Source organism: Emydura macquarii, unplaced genomic scaffold (assembly GCF_026122565.2).
Source record: "Emydura macquarii macquarii isolate MOO-44397 ecotype Brisbane River unplaced genomic scaffold, CSIRO-AGI_Emac_v2 contig_2422, whole genome shotgun sequence".
Classification (NCBI taxonomy): Eukaryota; Metazoa; Chordata; order Testudines; family Chelidae; genus Emydura; species Emydura macquarii.
In genome coordinates this window covers 39,096,718-39,115,375 of record NW_027132559.1, presented here as the reverse complement: position 1 = coordinate 39,115,375, position 18,658 = coordinate 39,096,718, and the positions used below count along the sequence as shown (strand labels likewise).

At 41.0% G+C, this 18,658-nt stretch overlaps 1 protein-coding gene across 2 annotated transcripts in view; it reads right to left on the bottom strand.

The window, feature by feature from the left end:
- LOC137162471 (MAM and LDL-receptor class A domain-containing protein 1-like) overlaps positions 1-18,658 on the bottom strand; it is a 320,533-nt gene that overhangs the window by 114,904 nt on the left and 186,971 nt on the right. The gene's annotated exons all lie outside the window — the stretch shown is intronic.

Sequence of the window (18,658 nt, the reverse complement as noted above, 5' to 3'; positions counted from 1 at the left end):
AACTTTTAAATAAAGCCCATGAAAATCTAAACACACATCCCTCATCTCCACATGCACAAGTCATTCCAAACCAATAAACCTAAGCAAATACCAGCACACAAAGCAAGAGTTTGTTAAGGGTCTCTTTTTTGCATGCACTGGGCTGCACTTTATATTCAAAGGGAAAGCTATAGGGAGCCAATGACCCATAGAGCAGCAACATGTTTCGAAAGAGCAGCATGTGCGGTGGGTTGCCAATCTCAGAGTTAGATTTTATCATGGTATAACCCTTAGAGCAAGAAAGCTGGCATTTCACAGAATGGCATTCAAATGAAGGCTTGGGAGAATGGCTGTGGTTTCCAAATGGCTAGAGAAGGAAACTGAATGACTTAAAGCAGTCTGTCTGGGACCCAGCATAGAGCTCTTAAAGAGTTAATTTACCATTCACTAATATTAAAAATAGTGGAAGACTCAGTTAGTCTCCAAGAGGCTTTGTGAATTGTATATACTAAGTTCTGCAACAAGATAGAAGCTTTAAACTAACATATTTACCTTAAATGAATAGGCATTTTCTTATACCTTAATGTATTCTTTCTATGGCGTTACATTTTTACTTGCACTTTGTTAACTGTGTAATTTTTAACAGATTTTTTTTGGCAACTACTGTAACATTACAATGGAACTGTGAAATAATGGAAGATAAAGAATTTGGCTAGTTCTGAGTAAAGGATAATCATGTTTATAAAAATGCCATAGGAAGTATGAAGCAGCAAAATACTTTATATCCAAGTGTTGGTTTGCCACACAATTAAGTCTTCCTGACATGACAGTAGAATATTTCTTTGGGAAGATCTATCAGATACAACCCCAAATACCCATGTAAGCAGGGAACATTGGATTATATGCCACCTCTCACTGCATGGTGTGTAAGAAAATTAATTGTGGCAAGGAGAGATGATCTTGTGGTTAAGGTCCTGGATAAGGTACAAGTCCCAGCCTGCCCAGAGACTTCTGTGTGACCTCAGTTAAATTACTTCATTTCCGTGTTTCAGCTTCCTATCAGTAAAATGGGGATAAACATTTCCTTTCTTCAATCTTCTGTCTGTGATGTCTGTTTAGGTTGTAAGCTGAGTTCCTTGTGACTCAGGCTGCCTGATGCTATGTGTCTGTACATCTCCAGTGTTGGTTGGGCTACTGAATTACAAATATAAATGGGAACACACACACAGTGAGGGAAGGAACAGCAACTGCCCTGCATTATCTCTTCTGATTGCCCAAAGCCCAGTGAAGCCTCTCCACAGAGGCATAATTCTGGCAGAGGAGACATGGAGCTAGAAGGGGAGGATGAGACATAAATCTGTGCATCGTGCTTCCATCACATACAGGCATATTTCCCACCGAAAATTCATTTGGGAATCATGGCAGGTTTGATCAGCAGTAACTTCTGCCTAGGAACAAACTCTCCTTCTTCCTCACCTACCCTCATAGGATATTCTGCTGCAGCTGCCTGCAAGGACTACATAATAGCATGGTCCAGGAGAACAATATTTCTGTTTTTATTTGGGAAAAAATGATGATGTAGTCATATCATATAACAATATTCTTTCCATTCCACTAGTATTTCAGTAAGATGTCAAACAGCAGCTACTAATGTTAGACATTTTTAAATCAGCAGAACTCACATCTAAGAGTTTAAAAGAGCTGGCTGAGGAGCTTGCTGGGCCATTAATGATGATTTTCAATAATTCTTGAAACACTAAGGAAGTTCAGAAGACTAGAAGAAAGTTAATGTTGTGCCAATATTTAAAAAGGGTAAATGGGATGACTCAGGTAATTACAGGCCTGTCAGACTGACATCAATTGTGAGCAAGATAATGGAACATTTGATGCAAGACCCAATTAAGAAAGACTTAAAGGATGGTAATATCAAGAATGCCAATCAACACTGGTTTATAGAAAACAGATCCAATCAAACTAATTTGGTATATTTTTTCCCCTAAGATGAAAAATGTGGTTGATAAAAGGTAATAGTATTTATGTAATGTACTTAGATTTCTGTAAAGCATTTGACTTAGAACCACACAATATTTTGATTAAAAAAATAGAATGATATAAAACTAACATGGCACACATTCAATGAATTAAAACTGGCTAACTGATAGATGTCAAAATGTAATTGTAAATAGGTAAACATCATTGATCCGATGTGTTACTAGTGGAGGGATTGGTTTTTGACCCCATACTGCTTAACATTCTCAATGACCTGGATGGAAAAAAAAGTCATCACTAATAAAGTATGCAAATGACACAACAATTGGCGGAGGGGTAAATAATGAAGAAGACAGGTCACTGACACAGAGCAATCTGGATCTCTTGGTAAACTGGGAACAAGCAAACAATATATGTTTTATTATGGCTAAATGTAAATACATGCATCTAGGAACAAAGAATGTAGGTCATATATACAGGATGAGCATTGGGGGGCCCTATCCTGGGATCACTCTGAAAAAGATTTAAGGGTTGTGGTGGATAATTAGTTGAGCATAAGCAGCTAATGCAACAATGTGGCCAAAAGGGCTAATGCAATCCTGGGATGCATAAATGGAAATCTTGAGTAGGTTTATAGAGGTTATTTTACCTCTATATTTGGAACTGGTGCAACCGCTGCTGGAATAGCACCAATTCTGGTGCCCAAAATTCAAGAAGGATGTTGATAAATTGGAGATGGTTTAGAGAAGGGCCACAAGAATGAATAAAAATTAGAAAACATGCCTTACAGTGGCAGACTCAAGGAGCTCAATCTATTTATCTTAACAAAGAGAAGATTACGGAGGTGACTTGAATACAGCCTATAAGTACCTACATGGGGAGCAAATTTTAATAATGGGATCTTCAATCTAACAGAGAAAAGGTATAACACAATCCAATGACTGGAAGTTGAAGCTAGACAAATTCAGAGTAGAAATAAGGCTTATTTTTTAAAAAGTGAGAATAATTAATCATTGGAACAATTTACCAAGGGTTGTTGTGGATTCTACATCCCTGACCATTTTAAAATCAAGATTGGTTTCTTTTCTAAAATATATTCTCTAGGAATTAGTTTGGGGAAGTTCCATTGACTGGTTTATACAAGAGGTCAGACATGATGATCACAATGGTCCTGTATGGCCTTGGAAACTATGAAGTCTAATGGGCACAACTCACCTATCTGTTTCTTCCAACTTTGATGAATTCTGTCATCCCCTTCAACCTGTCTCAGTTTTCTCTCCTCCCCATCTCTGGCTCCTTGTCCTAGTACCATTCTCCTTGTCTACACAGTCCCAGTATCCTCCCTTCAGGTTTCTCATCCCAGTGCCATTCTCCATGCCCAGCCAGTTGTAGTCTCCCTTTCTAGGCTCACTGTCTGAGTTGCAATCTCCTCCCAACCCTCAGTGTCAACTCATACCCACACTCAGTCCCAGTCTCCTTGCCCAACCAGACCGAGCTCCCGCTTCCCAGTTCCTCATCTGATCTTTTTCTCCCCCTCCTCTGCATTCATATCAGATGGCTTTCTCTTTCACACCTGCGTGGGTGCCAGCAGAGGGATTCGAGAGCATGGGAGTGCAGATAAAACAGGCTCCCAATTCTTAGTTTCAGCAGGGAAAGCTTCCTCATGGAGATCAGAAACTGTATGGAAAAAGTGAAAACTGCCCAAAGCCAAGCATAATTGGACCTTGCAAAGGAAACTAAAACCCAATAGTAAAAGGTTCTTTAGCCCTATAAATAGAAAGAAAACAGGGAAATAAGTGGGAACACTAAGCACTAAGGATGCAGTGGCGAGTAAAGATAATCTACGCTTAGCCCAATGCCTAAATAAATACTTTGCCTCAATTTTTAGTACAGGTAATGAGGAGCTCAGGAATATTGACAGGATGGCTAATGGGAACAAGGATATGGAAGTAGAAATGACCACATCTGAGGTGGAAGCCAAATTCAAGCAGCTTAATGGGACAAATTGGGCAGCCCAGATAATCTCCATCCAAGAATATTGAAAACTGGCACATGAAATTGAAAGCCCATTAGCAAGGATTTTTAATGAATCTGTAAACTCGGGGTTTATACTCTATGACTGGAGAGTTGCTAAATGGTACCCATTTTTAAGAAAGGGAAAAAAGGTGATCCAGGAAACAATAAGTTCATTTTTTTGACCTCAATTGCATGCAACGACTTGGAACATATTTTGAAAGAGAAAGTAGGTAAGCACATGGAGGTAAACGGTAATTGGAATAAAATACAACATGATTTTACAAAAGGCAGATCATACCAGACCAACCTTATCTCTTTCTTAGAGAACATAACAGATTTTCTAGACACAGGAAATGCAGTAGATCTAATCTACCTGGATTTCAGTAAGGCATTTGATACAGTTCTACATGGGAAATTATTAGTTAAATTGGAGAGGATGGGGATTAATGAGTAAGGAACTGGTTAAAGGGGAGACTACAATAGGTCATACTGAAAGGTGAACTATCAGGCTGGAGGGAGGTAACTAATGAAGTTCCTCAGGGATTGGTTTTGGGACCAATCTTATTTAACATTTTCATTAATGACCTTGGCACAATGAGTGGGAGTGTGCTAATGAAATCTGCAGATGACACGAGTTGAGAGGTATTGCCAATATGGAGGAGGACTGAAATATCATATAAGAAGATCTGGATGACTTTGAAAACTGGAGTAATAAAAATGAGACTAAATTTAATAGTGCAAAGTCAGGCACTTAGGGACTAACAACAAGAATTTTTGCCTTATGCTGAGGACATATCAGTTGGAAGTGACAGAGGAGAAAGATCTGAGTGTATTGGTCAATCACAGGAAGACTATGAGCTGCCAGTGTGATGCAACCATGAAAAGGCTAATATAATTAAAGGATGCATCAAATGAAATATTTTCAGTAGAGATAGGGAAGTGTTATTACCACTCTAGCAAGCATCTATTGAACATGTGCAAAATACATTTTTTCAAAGGCTTCAATCAGCCAAATTTGGGTGAGTTTTCACAGGATTGGGAAAAGGAACATCGCTGACACAAAGGCCAACCCCTGACATAAAAGCCAAATTTCAAGTTCCTGTTCCAAAGCATGTCAAGAGGTGTATAATTTACCATAATTAAAATTTGTCTAGGACACCAGTTTTTAAAGTCACTACCATCATAAAAATGCATTGTGGGAATTATAATTGCAACCTGTACTCAAGATCTTAATTTTATGTCTCTGCCATTGTGAAGAATCCTGGAATTGTTGTGTGTCCATCATTAGCCGCAAACATGTCAATCCTTTGACTTTACAAATTACCATTGAAAGCCAGCCCTGTCTACTGCTGCCATGGTTTGCAGGCATGTCATTCACAGCTAATGATCAATGGTTTTGAAAGCAGTTAATAAATCTAAGAATATCAACCTGGGCACCTGATCTTCATTGGTTCCCAAGAGAAGATTATCTATCAATGCAGTCCCTATGGCAAAATCAAATGCTGGTATGGAGGCATCTTGCTCTTCTTGAAGTTTGCGACAAACCTACATGGAATATAGCAGGGCCAATGGGTCCTGCACTATCTTTGTAACCACCTGAAGAGACAAAGCTTTCAGTAGCCAGTTGTCTAGCTATTACAAGATGGACACATTCCTGTGGTGAAGGACAAGGCCACTATATTTAGAATCTGGAAAGACTCATGGGGCTCAGGAAAGGATGAACGAGAAGTACTGTAAGTTGGAGTTGCTCAGAACAAAATGGAGAAACGGTAGGAGAGTTGAAGCAATCAACATATGAAGATACGCTTCCTTTAAATTGAGAGATACCGAAAAATTTCAGGATTCTCCTTCCACAATGATATAATGAATGCTCTCCATCTTGAAATGCTTGTCATAAAAGAATCATAACTAAGGCAAGTTGAATGCTCCCCAATCTCTGGATATTGCAAAGAGTGACAAATAACCCCCTGAGCAGTTTTCCTGTTTTAGATCAGGCAATGTGCATTGATGTCCCTAAAATGATTGATCATATTTGTTCATGCTGAAAGGAATGAAAAAAACTAAACCAAGAGTATAAATAGAATAGATCAGCATTATTAAATTAAGCCAATAGCATATGTCCAATAGAAATTTGATTCTTTTAATATTATTTCTGTTTTAACAAAGTAGAAACTTTTGTCTGAGCACAAAGCTGTGACTTTAATTTGTTTTTCAAAGTAGCAAAAATGATTAAAACCTATTATGAACTAATGTCTTGCCCATTTGTGTTGTTCAAATTAAATCTGAATTATAAGAGTACAAAAAGGTGTAAGAAATCATAAATGCTTCTTTTATGCCTTGTTATACATTTTTAAAATGTGTCAAACTTTTTTTAAAAAATGATTATTTTTAAAAGTCTCATCAGAAAATATTACTCACAGGAAAAGACCTTGTTCTCTAAGTTTCAGCCTGAAACAAATTAAAATAGGCCAGACACGAGCCACTAAAAAGTTGCATTAGCTCTGAAACTCATTTATAATGTTACAGTTAAGTTGGAATATATAGCAAGGAGTCATGGCACACTATTTACACCAAGAGTTTTGTTTACCTGCCTGGATTTTCAGCACAGTTTTCTACACGCTCAGATCTGTACAAAAACATCAAAACACTATTAGTGTGCCCATCAATAATGTTTCTGTCCATGGATGACCTTCAGTCTTCTGCAGGGAAAGCTAGATAAAGCATTTCTCAGATGCAAGCTAGAAATAATTTCAAATCAGGTTCTCTTTCAGTTCAGAAATAGTAGGGAATTTTACCCAACGCATGTGTCATATAGAAGGCCAGGTGTAATTTGATGACATGCATCGACTCTGACATAAATCCTACCTTTAACAAATTATATTGACTGCTAGCCGAGAATTTCATCTGTAGGCACAAAAGCCCAGCAATATGATTCCCAAAGATGTTCACAGCAAAAGCCAGTATTTGATGGCTAAGGCACACAAACAGCAAGCATCAAAGATGCTACCATAGATCCGTCAATATATAATTGACTCTAGTTCAAGAAGTAGAAAAGTTCAGAAATTCTCCTCTTCCCTCCTGTTTTTTCTCTTTGGAAGACAATAGATCAGTCACTGACAGCTGTGTGTTCATACAGGCTCAGCAGGAGCTTGTTAAATCTGATAAAGAGTTTTGGCCACACTGTAACTTGGGAGACAGGTTGTAGCCCCTGTTCCCCACATTACACCAGCAGATGAGACTACCATAATTTGGGTGGGAACTCTACAGGAGCAGCTGGGAATATGAGGAGCTGAGGGATAACTGCAGCACTCCCAGACCTCAGAGTGGGTGGGTGGATGGGTACTTTTGGGACTGACCCTATTGCACTAACATTTGTACTATTAACAACGTCAGGCCATTGTTTCAGTAGCGATAAAAAGGAAGCATGCCAGTCATTGAATCACCAGCACCATTTCCGTCAGCCACAGGATGTTCCTGAGAAGTGTCTCATCTGAAAATTGTACTCTCTGTAGGTATATAGTCATGTGCCAGTGCTGTTCAAAGTAGGTGCACAGCATGCAGTGGGAGGATATGAGCAAGGGGTGTACATAGACGGGTGGCAATGACTCAGTTGCATGTTCCTCCTGAGCCTATGGAATTCCCAATTCATGAAAAGTCCATGCTGGGGACTCCTATTTTGTGGGGCATGTTGGGTAACAAGAGATCAGTTGCTTTATGTAGCACGTGTCTCTAGAAAGGATGCCTACATTCCACAACAATTTACTATGACCATTAATTCTGGCTAGACCAGCATTAACTCCTATGGTAATAACCTTCTATAGACAGCCATGGTGGAAAATTTTGATTAAGCAAGCTCTTGGAAAAATGGCCTCCTAAATGTTATAAGGTGCATATGCACCCCAAGTGGGATGTGACAAACAAGAAAGAGGATTTCTGGGGGGAAATGCACACTGTTGTACAGAAAGTGTTAAAGGATAAAAGGGTCATTACTGGAGCTGGTCTTAATGTTCACAAGGGAGGTTAAAATGAAAGTGTTGGAGAAGATCTTTTTAGAAGAATTAAAAGAAAATATGAATCAATTGTGGAATCATATTGAAAGCATAATTCAAGAATGTACAAAGAGCCTGCTTGGTGAAGTAAAAGCAAAAGGCTTTTCCACCCAATGAGATTTTCCCCCAATGAGAAAGTTTGAGAGACTGTGAAGGAAAAGAAAAAAATATTTTAAACTTTCAAAAGCCATGCTCCAACAGCAGGGTTTTCAGGAGTCTAAGGAAGCCAAAAACCTAGTGAAGAAAGAGGTGGCAGCCGTTAAGTCCAAAGCCATGGAAAGTTTATATGCTCATCTTCAAATGAAGGAGGGAGAAAAAGAAATATATAGACTGGCAAAGACCCTCAAATAATGGAATTAAAGACATTGGTGATATCGAAGTAATTAATGACAAAAGATGAATTGAAGATGAAATTAAAGATCTACTAGCAGCAGCTAGACACCCAGCCTATGAGAGCAAATGGACTGAAGTTCAAAACTATGGATTTTTTATCTTTGAATACAAAGTTTCTTTTGAAGCAGCACACCAAGCAAATCATCCCTCATGTCTAATAAGCGGAGTTCTACAAGAGTCACATGAAACAGAAAAACTGAAAACAAATTCAAGTTCTATCTGTGGCCAAAGTGAGTTAAGTATCAAAAACACATTTCTCAAAGTCAAAACCCATAAAGAACACCTTCAATGGTTTTCCTCATGGGGATATAGGATTCACAAAATGAAGCAAAGATGGCCCCAAAGTGATATGGACTGCTCTAGTGCATTTTGTGTGTGTTCTTAAATAAAAAATGACGGAGCTCTGAAGTATTTCAGAGATATGAAAGACTCCTGCCTAGTGCAAGAAGAACCCTGCTGTATTCTCTTAATCACTGCTTCACCTCAAGCTGTTTCCTACCTACCTACCTAAGGACTGGCGGTCAACTGCAGTTTTATTGCTAACCTAAAGACAAAAAGCCAAGTAATACAATTCTTTAAGGCTTTCAGTAAAAATGGATTTATATTTTAAAACATGCCCTTTAGATTTTTCTTATGTAATGATATTTAGGCAGCTATGGTGTTATGAATTGTACAATAATACATTCACTACTGCAGAATATACAAATACTTTCTATCATAGCTGACTGTCGTATTCCTGTATACAGTAGTTGTACTCTCCCACTGAGAGGAACAAAATGGGATAAAACTAATTTGGGTCTCCCAAGAAGCGCTCTCCTTTGGCCACTTTATTTCTTGGCTTCATCAAGCTGATCTTATACACCGTCTCTCATGTTCCCTTGTTCCTATGGGCCTGATTATTGAAACACACAAAGGGCAAAATGCTAAGAGCTGCAGCAGTGAAATCGCAGCTAAGGCAAAAAAAGCAGCGGAGGATTTAAGTCACTTGATTTACCCACAGAGTTCTGCACTGCTCCAGGAGCCCAAGTGTCCCACAGTATAATTTGGTCAACTAAGTTAAGGCAGCCTGTTCCCAGCTGCCTATGGGGAGCACTGATACCCAGAATCTCTGCAGCACTATGTGCTGCAGCCTTGTGCCAACATCCTCATCTCACTCCAGCCCTTGGCACACCTTCTGTGAAAGGGCATTCCATGAGAACCTTGGAAAACAGCTTGCTCAGTTTCTGCACTGGGGGAATTTTTCCCTGGCTGGAACCAAAGCTTCTAGGGAGCCTTTGTAAAAACATGAGGGACTAATAGAATCATAGAGTTGGAAGGGACCTCAGGAGGTCATCTAGTCCAACCCCCTGCTCAAAGCAGGACTAACCTCAACTAAATAATCCCAGCACGGATTTTGTCAAGGCACAGCTTAAAAACCTCTAAAGATGGAGATTCCACCACCTCTCTAGGTAACCCATTCCAGTGCTCCACCACCCTCCTAGTGAAAAACTTTTTCCTAATGTCCAACCTAGATCTCCCCCACTGCAATTTGAGACCATTGCTCCTTGTTCTGCCATCTGCCACCACTGAGAACAGCCTAGCTCTATCCTCTTTGAAACCCCCTTTCAGGTAGTTAAAGGCTGCTATCAAATCTCCCCTCATTCTTCTCTTCTGCAGACTAAACAAGCCTAGCTCCCTCAGCCTCTCCTCATATGTCTTGTGCTCCAGCCCCCTAATCATTTTTGTTGCCCTCCGCTGGACTCTCTCAACTTCTCCACATCCTTTTTGTAGTGGGGGGCCCAAAACTGGACACAATACTCCAAATGTGGCCACACCAATGCCGAATAGAGGGGAATAATCACTTTCCACGATCGGCTGGCAATGCTCCTAGTAAAGCAGCCCAATATGCTATTAGCCTTCTTGGCAATCAGGGCACACTGCTGACTCATATCCAGTTTCTTATCCACTGTAACCCCCAGGTCCTTTTCTTCAGAATAGCTGCCTAGCTCATTGGTCCCCAGTCTGTAGCTGTGTATGGGATTCTTCTGTCCAAAGTACAGGACTCTGCACTTGTCCTTGTTGAACCTCATCCGATTTCTTTTGGCCCAATCCTCCGGTTTATTTAGGTCCTTCTGTATCCTATCCATACTTTCCAGGGTATCTGCCACTCCCCCAGCTTAGTGTCATCTGAAAACTTGCTGAGGGTGCAATCTACCCCATCCTCTAGATCATTAATGAAGATGTTGAACAAAACTGGCCCCAGCACCGACCCCTGGCGCACTCCGCTTGTGACCAGCTGCCAGCTAGACATAGAGCCATTGATCACTACTCATTGAGCCCTATGCTCTAGCCAGTTCTCTATCCATTTTATAGTCCATTCATCCAACCCATACTTCTTTAACTTGCTGATAAGAATACTGTGAGAGACTGTATCAAAAGCTTTTCTAAAGACAAGGTATATCACATCCACCACTTTCCCCACATCCACAGAGCCAGTCACCTCTTCATAGAAAGCAATCAGGTTGGTCAGGCATAACTTTTCCTTGGTGAATCCATGTTGACTGTTCCTGATCATCTTCCTCTCTTGCAAGTGCCTTAAAATGGATTCCTTGAGGACCTGCTCCATGATTTTTCCAGGGATTGAAGTGAGGCTGACCGGTCTGTAGTTCCCTGGATCTTCTTTCTTCCCTTTTTTGAAGATGGGCACTATATTTGCTTTTTTCCAGTCATCAGGGACCTCCCCAATTGCCACGAGCTTTCAAAGAAAATAGCCAATGGCTCTGAAATCACATCAGCCAACTCCCTCAGCACCCTCAGGTGCATTGCATCTGGCCCTATGGACTTGTGTATGTCCAATCTTTCTAAATAGTCTTGGACCTGTTCCTTCAGCACTGAGGGATGTTCACCTCCTCTCCATTCTGTGCCGCCCAGTGCAGTAGTCTGGGAACTGACCTTGTCTGTGAAGACAGAGGCAAAAAAGGCATTGAGTACCTGGGGCCAAAGGGATTTTAGGTTGCTGATGTTTCCACATCACCACTGGAAGCTTAAGCTAGGTTTCTGCTGGAATACCCTGTGGAGCTAGGCTCTGCAGGAAGTATCACCCAGTAGAGCTTGAATGATGGTTCTTCACAGCCCTCTGATTGGCTGATGCTAGTATTTAAACCAGAAGCCATCACTTCCTCCACTTCAGACTTTGCTTGCTATAGACCCTAGACACTGACTTCTGACCCCTGTTCATCCTTGACTTTGCTATTTGCTTGCTGTCTATAACCTGGTGCCTGACCCTGATATACAGACTTAGCTTGATCCCAAGTTCCAACTGGGCTATCTTCCTGGCCCTGGTGCCTGACCCTGACTTCCTGACATCCTAAGCCAGCTCACTCCCAACCCCACTACTCGTCTCCTGACTGCAATTTAGCAGCTGCAGGCAAGCCACCCATGGCCCGGCCTTTATATCCCTTTCTGCAACTCTGGCCCAAGATGGATGCACTAGATGAAGGGTGAGAATCTCACTCAAAGGAAATATATCATTCAGTGATTGATATTAAATCAATGATACCAAAAGAGTTCTAGATTTGTTAAAATTAACTCTTTTCCCCTGTAATGATGATGGAAATTAAAGATTCCCAGTGATTCCATTCTAGTGTTTTATAAATTCATCCATCACTATGGTACCTGAGAACTGTATAGAGGCTGATAAAATTATTTCTCTCCAAGGGCCTAATCTAAAGCTTATTGAAGCCAAAGGGAATATTTCTGTTGACTTTATGGGGCTTTGGATGGGCTAACGACATGACCCAATGCCTTTGAATCTCATGTTTCAGAATAGCCTAATACAGGAGAAATGATAGAAAAAGGGCAAATCATCATAAAACTTTAAGAAATACCAAAGGGGGGGGGGGGGGGAAGAAAAAAAAGAAAGGGAATAACTGATCAAACACCATAAAAAGGTAACATGCTTTTGCATTATGAAATACTGATATGTATCTGGAGAATCTAAGCCAACTGCAGCTTTTATTTCTCTCTGAAGTCTATGAAGGCTACCATTTCAGGGCCAGTTTCTGCAGTGGTTATTCATATTATTTGTAATAAACTTTTGATCTCTTCTTGAGTTGCTGAGCAGGATGAACTAGCTTCTCCACTAACTATAAAGCTTTTCATGGTGCAGAACTTAAAATTTGAGCAATAAAGTTTAAGGACAGAATGGCATCGGATTACCTAGTCTCACCTCTGGAATTAAGTGACATATAGCCAAATGAACCTAGCAAGTGACCTGCCCGACATGACACAGAGGAAGGTGAAAAGCCCGCAAGGACCCTGACAATCTGACTTGAGGGAAAATTCCTTCCTAACACTGTATAAGTAGAGGGATGACCTATTTTAAAAGGATCTAAAGTTGGGCTATGCAGGCAGACACTGGGTTTAGCCACAGTCTCTTGGATCTATAAATCTGGGCTGGAATTCTCACCAGAACAGATTTTCCTCCCAACACTTTCACAGGTTCCTTCTTCTGATGGGGTGAAAGCAAAACTCTTCTGAGGTTATTTCAGTACTTTCACTTTGGGGCTATGCCATAAACAGGAAGCGAGGAGGAACAAAAATGAAAAAGAAATATTAAAAAGCGAACTAAATATTTCTAAACCACCTACACATTTTAGATCATATCTGGTTAGAGCTTTGGGCAAGTGTTCTGGTTAACACTAACTATAGCTAAACTAGTTACCCTTCTCTACTAGGTCCCAGTTCCCATAGCTTTGGGGGGGGGGGGGGGGGGGTTAAAATTGGATATACTTCTAAAACCTTTGCAAGAGCAACAGGATGGAGCTCAGAATGCCAGTCCTAACTGCCTTAAAAATAAAGAAAAAACCTCATGAAATATGGACCAAAGAAAGTTCACAAAAAAGTCACTGGAACTGTGCAGATCCTTTCTTCTTCCTGCGTTTTCACAAGACTCGTTTAACAGACCATGAAAGCCCAAATGAATCAGCTAATCATTCAGCAGATGAGTAACATGGATCATTCCTCTCACTTTTCCAGAAATATCCATTACATTTCATTTAGAATTATTGTTCTTATCTGTGTTCTTTAATGGTGCCTTGTGATAAATAATTAGTTCCAAAATCACATCTCCTGGTTCAGTGAGGTATTTTTTCAGGCTGATATACTCATCTCTTGCAACCTGCTGGAGAAGAACTTGATTTTTTTTTAAATTTAGCACAGGCAATAGTTCTTCCACTAACTTATGTACAAAATCCAGACTTTTGGCAATGACACTTCTAAGATCTTGCATGCATGATTCTAGCCCACTATTATGCAATGGCAAACTATCAGCGCTAAGCCTGTGTCTTTCGTTTCAGATCAACAATGCATAATATGCTCTTTGGGGGGACTGGAAGTGATCCAGGATTGCAACTTCTTTCCAGCAATTTTTAGTAGAAGTTGCAAGGTGGTCATAATGAAGAGATCAAAAGTTAGAAAAAATAAAACAATTCATGGACATTTTGTACCATAAATAACCTCTGTTTCCCCATTATTATAGTTCTACAAATAACAAACACAATAGAGGTACAATAATAAAAGTGAATTTTTGTAAAAGTAGGTATCAACCCTTGTAAATTCACTGTAGCTCATTTCGGAGGGGTGGGTGGTTTTTCAGCAAGAATTATAGTACGTAAATCTGCAAATTAGAAAAAAATTGAATCTGGAACCTATCAAACATTTCCTCTTGAAAAAAGAACAACTGTTTGCATCTTGTTTGTCTCTGGCTCTGACAACAGATTCCAGTATCATTTCTCACATTTCCCTATGAGTTCTGACACTCATTAGGGGTCCAAGTCCCTCAACATGCTGCTTGCCCTCAACTTCCATGGACATCAATGGGAGTTTAGAGCACTCAGCCCTGGCAGGATTAGGCCTCAGCTGCTCAGCAGTTTAAGAAATAAAGCTATTTGTGTGCTCTGTTCAGATAAATGTTTTTAGTTAACAACACTCTAATGAGTTAAAAAACAAAGAAAATGAAGTGAATAATTTGTGCTTTGTTAGATTAAGACTTTCATAAAAGCTCTGAATGCAAGGAACCAGCAATGCTGATCTGTCACTCTGCACAGTACACTATGACATATAGAAGATTCATGGAAACCTTTAGGAAGGCAAGGTGAGAGTTGCAAGAAACAAATGAAATGGAGCACATGCACAGTAAGTCCTTGGCAGATCTGGAAACAGAACTTGGGAGGCTATTAACTTCTGCTATAGCACTACACAACATTTCCTCTCTGCAAAAGGAATGCAAATATGCACCCACACTCTGGACAGCAACAGCCTTCCCTGAGATCCCTGCCCCCCAGAGCTAAATTATTCTTGTTAGATGTAGAAACAGGCAAGTAACCTGGAATACCCCTCAGCAGCTCCTGTAGACAGAGAACATGTGGAGAAGCCTCTCCTAGGCATTTGGGATGACCAGAGCTGTGCTAGAAATTTTCCACCCCATGCTGTCCCTGCTCTGGGTGAGTTTTCTGATGCACAGGGCCCTGCCATATTTCTTTCCTAATCATTAACAACACTCTAATTTCCACTGCTTTCTGCTTATCTCAGTCTTAAAATGCATCATCAAGCTGCACGAAGGCAGCTACCAGTTTGATAGTTATTTATTCTTTATTTTATTTAAGAATTTTGTGGGCTATTTTCATGATTTATTCCTCTGTTAGTTACAATGGCTAGAACATCTTTAATGTTACACTGCAACCCAGCAGCTCTCATTGTTTACAGGAGACTACAAATGTGACCTCCACTGCTCTCACTTTAGCAATTCTAGCTAGGCTTCTTGCTCACAGATCCCACAACTGCCTCCACAGCGCTCAAAGCAGCATCACAAATGGATGAATTACACAAGGAGAAAAGTCCGGCCTGTTTGCATGTGCTCACCATGCTTTGAGTTTGTTTTAACAGCCATCTTCCTCAGTCATACATATCAAATAATAAAACCGTGTGCTTTGTGCTAGAAAAACAACCTGCTTTCTGTAGTCCTGAGTGCCCCAGGATAGGAACAGATGGGAAATGTTGTTTTTGTGAATCTGGCAAAATGTACTTTATTTGCCTTTTCTACAAAGGTAAAGGAGTCAATAACAAACAAGAACAAGTAAAGGCAGGGCAGGATCCTTTGTGACAACATACTAAGACAAAGGTCAGCCCACCAGATGTGTTAGGAAAATTAAAAAAAATTGGGCCCAAACTGTAGCATGGATGTGAACAAAATCATATTAATGGCCTGATCCAAATAGCCTGATCCAGCGGACATTAAAGCCAATAGAAATAATCCCATTGATTTCAATGAGTGTTGGTTCAGGCACTAATTGCATGGTGCAGTCAGGAAAATGGTGCCAATTTATATACAAATATCCATCAGGGAGGCACTAATCCTGTTCCTGTAGAGACTACCCCTAGCCCAGCAGCTCTGCGCAGTACAGCATATGCATATCTGTTAAGAAGGAGAAATAATCACCGAACAGGCAGTGTGGCTGGGGAAGCCAAACAGTCCCATACCCTCTTTCCTAAAAAGTACACGGAAAAGGCATTAAAAAGGCTGCTTAAATTCACACAGCCCGAGACAGATTAGCCTGTGCCTCTCTCTAATACCCCTGTGGAGATGGAAGTTCCATAGTGGGAAACGGTCGGGGTTTCGTTATTTATTCAGCACATTCTTGCCAACCAGGCACCAGTAAGACTGAATATTTGTTAAGTGGCCCTGGAGTATGTTCCTCACAAAAGACAAACATTTCTCTACACACCTCTGCTATGGTGGCACAGGGCCTTTATAATAAGACAGCTACAGTAATCATCTTACAGCAATCAATACAGCTGTATTCCTAGAAAATACTGTAGATTACTTATGCACCAGACAATTGGTGGTAATAATAATTATGAAAATATAGTTAAGCTGAGACATTCATGATTTCAATCAGACACATTAGTCTACTAGTCAGGTATGAAACCTGCATTTAATCCATTTAGCAAAGAAATGCATTTTTCTTAATCATATTTCATCACGGAGGCAACTCCAAAAGAATGGGACACCTACCAAGAAAATTTTGCTACCCTCACCCATAAGCTTTGGGGATGAAAACTGCTTTGATATTGTGAAAACGTAAGTGGAGATAGGTAGGAAGGGAGAAGTTTCATGGAAAGGAAAATGCATCTACCTAACTGAGATGTTGCTGCTTCCTTTATAGCTGAAAGGCCACATGTGGAAAAGGGGAATGGGCCATGGAATAGAGGAAGGAATCAGAAAACAGCTGCTCTGAACAGTATTTTCCCAATCTTTATGCATTCCTAACATCTGCATAAAAACCAGAGTAGCTAATGCTGCCTAAAGCAGACTTAACTCATCGTCTGTACACTCTCACAGCCAAGCTACTGGAACCAATGGCAACACAACTCCATTATGGGTTAGCTGAGAGGATCATAGAGAGAGCGACCATGTAACTGGGTGAGGGGCAACATGATTATAGCCAGAGTTTGTTGTAAATCTTCATTTCCCTCCCAGGAGAATTTCCAGTTCATACTATGCTGCCTCTGGTACCATAATACAGATACTGAGGAAGGAAGACCAATAGCAAACTTCCATAGTCACTGGGGTTTTGGATTATTTTTTTCCTTCTGTGACGGGGCACATTTGCCCCGCACTGGTCCACCAAGAGTCAACTCTACCCTGTGGGCTGAGGAGGCCACACCCCCTCGACTCTGCTGGGCATGCTCCAACTGGAGACTAGGTATAAGAGAGAGCCATGCAGCTCAGACAAGGCTGACCATTGAAGAGGGAGGATGCAGGCTGCCCGCTTTAGCCAGAGAGTCACTTAACCTCCGGACTGCAGAAGCCGAAAGCCCTGAGACCCTGGCAGACCTCAGGACTACACAGGATTCCCGGGACAGGCCAGACCTAGGACAAGATACCCCAGACAAGGGAGCACAAGACCCTGAGAATGCACAGATGACCGTCAACAGCCCTCAGGGAAAGGGCAACCATATTGACTCTGGCCATTAGATCATACAGTCCTGAGAGCGAGAACAGCCATATTGCTGTATCCCCTGAAGCTAAGGGGGCTGGGACACCCAGCCTCAAGGCTATAGTGACTCCAACCCCACCCCAAATGGAGGATGGGCACACTTTCCCATGACACCTGTCTATAAGAGTAACACAGAGACCAAAGAGAAGAATCTGAAATTGCAACCTATAGAACTCTGGGCTACCCAGAGAGTAAATATAGAGAAATTCAAAAATAGCTGGGGAATGAGATTTTCCTTGCATTGGCTGAAATATATGGTGTTTGTAAGGCTAAAAGAAAAGGAGACTGTTAAAGAAATTTGACGTGTACACCTGAAGTTTAATGAAAGCCCTCATTGTCCCCAATATATAAATGAATAATTCATCATTTTGTAAAGATTTTCCCATAATTTTAGCAAAGACATCTGCCATGCAAGTGTAAAGGAGGAATATATTGTGTTTAACTTTCCTCACCAGATCTTTCTTCATAGAATCATAGAGTTGGAAGGAACCTCAGGAGGTCATCTAGTCCAACCCCCTGCTCAAAGCAGGACTAACCTCAGCTAAATAATCCCAGCGAGGGTTTTCTCAAGCCACACCTGTCAAGTCACAACAACATGAATACAGTATGACCTAACCTACCCACTGGATGCCTGGGCCACTCAGAAGGAGCAACCCTGCCTGGGTCCATTTGGCAGTAAGGGAAAAATTCCTTCCCATCCTGCAAAAGGCAACTAGAATGATGCCCAAAGCAAAGTCCACAAACACAATGCTACTCTTAATCTCAAGGTGGTGAGAGAGGGGAAGCTTTTGCTCCCAGGTGTAGAATGGCACACTGGCAGATGAAGTGGCTCATTAGCCCTCCTCCTGGGGTGCCTGGGAGCGACTGGCTTCTACTGCAGCCTTCGAACAAGCCAGTCAGCCCTCCTCCTCACTGTCTGAAGCCCACAAGAAGGCTATGCAGCCACATGTACAGGAAGGAACAAGGAGGGGCAATCATTAAAGGGAGCCCTACTGGCTCAGGCAATGCCTCCCTAATTCTGAGGCTGGGAGGGGAGAGGACCTTTGTGACCTCCATTCATGGTAAGACTAACACACACTTGTGAGACAACAGGCTAGATCCTCACCTACAATAAATTGGTGTATCCCAATTTACCAGAGCTATGTCCATTTAGAACAGCTGATGATTGATTTGGTGACTTCAGTGTTGAATCCA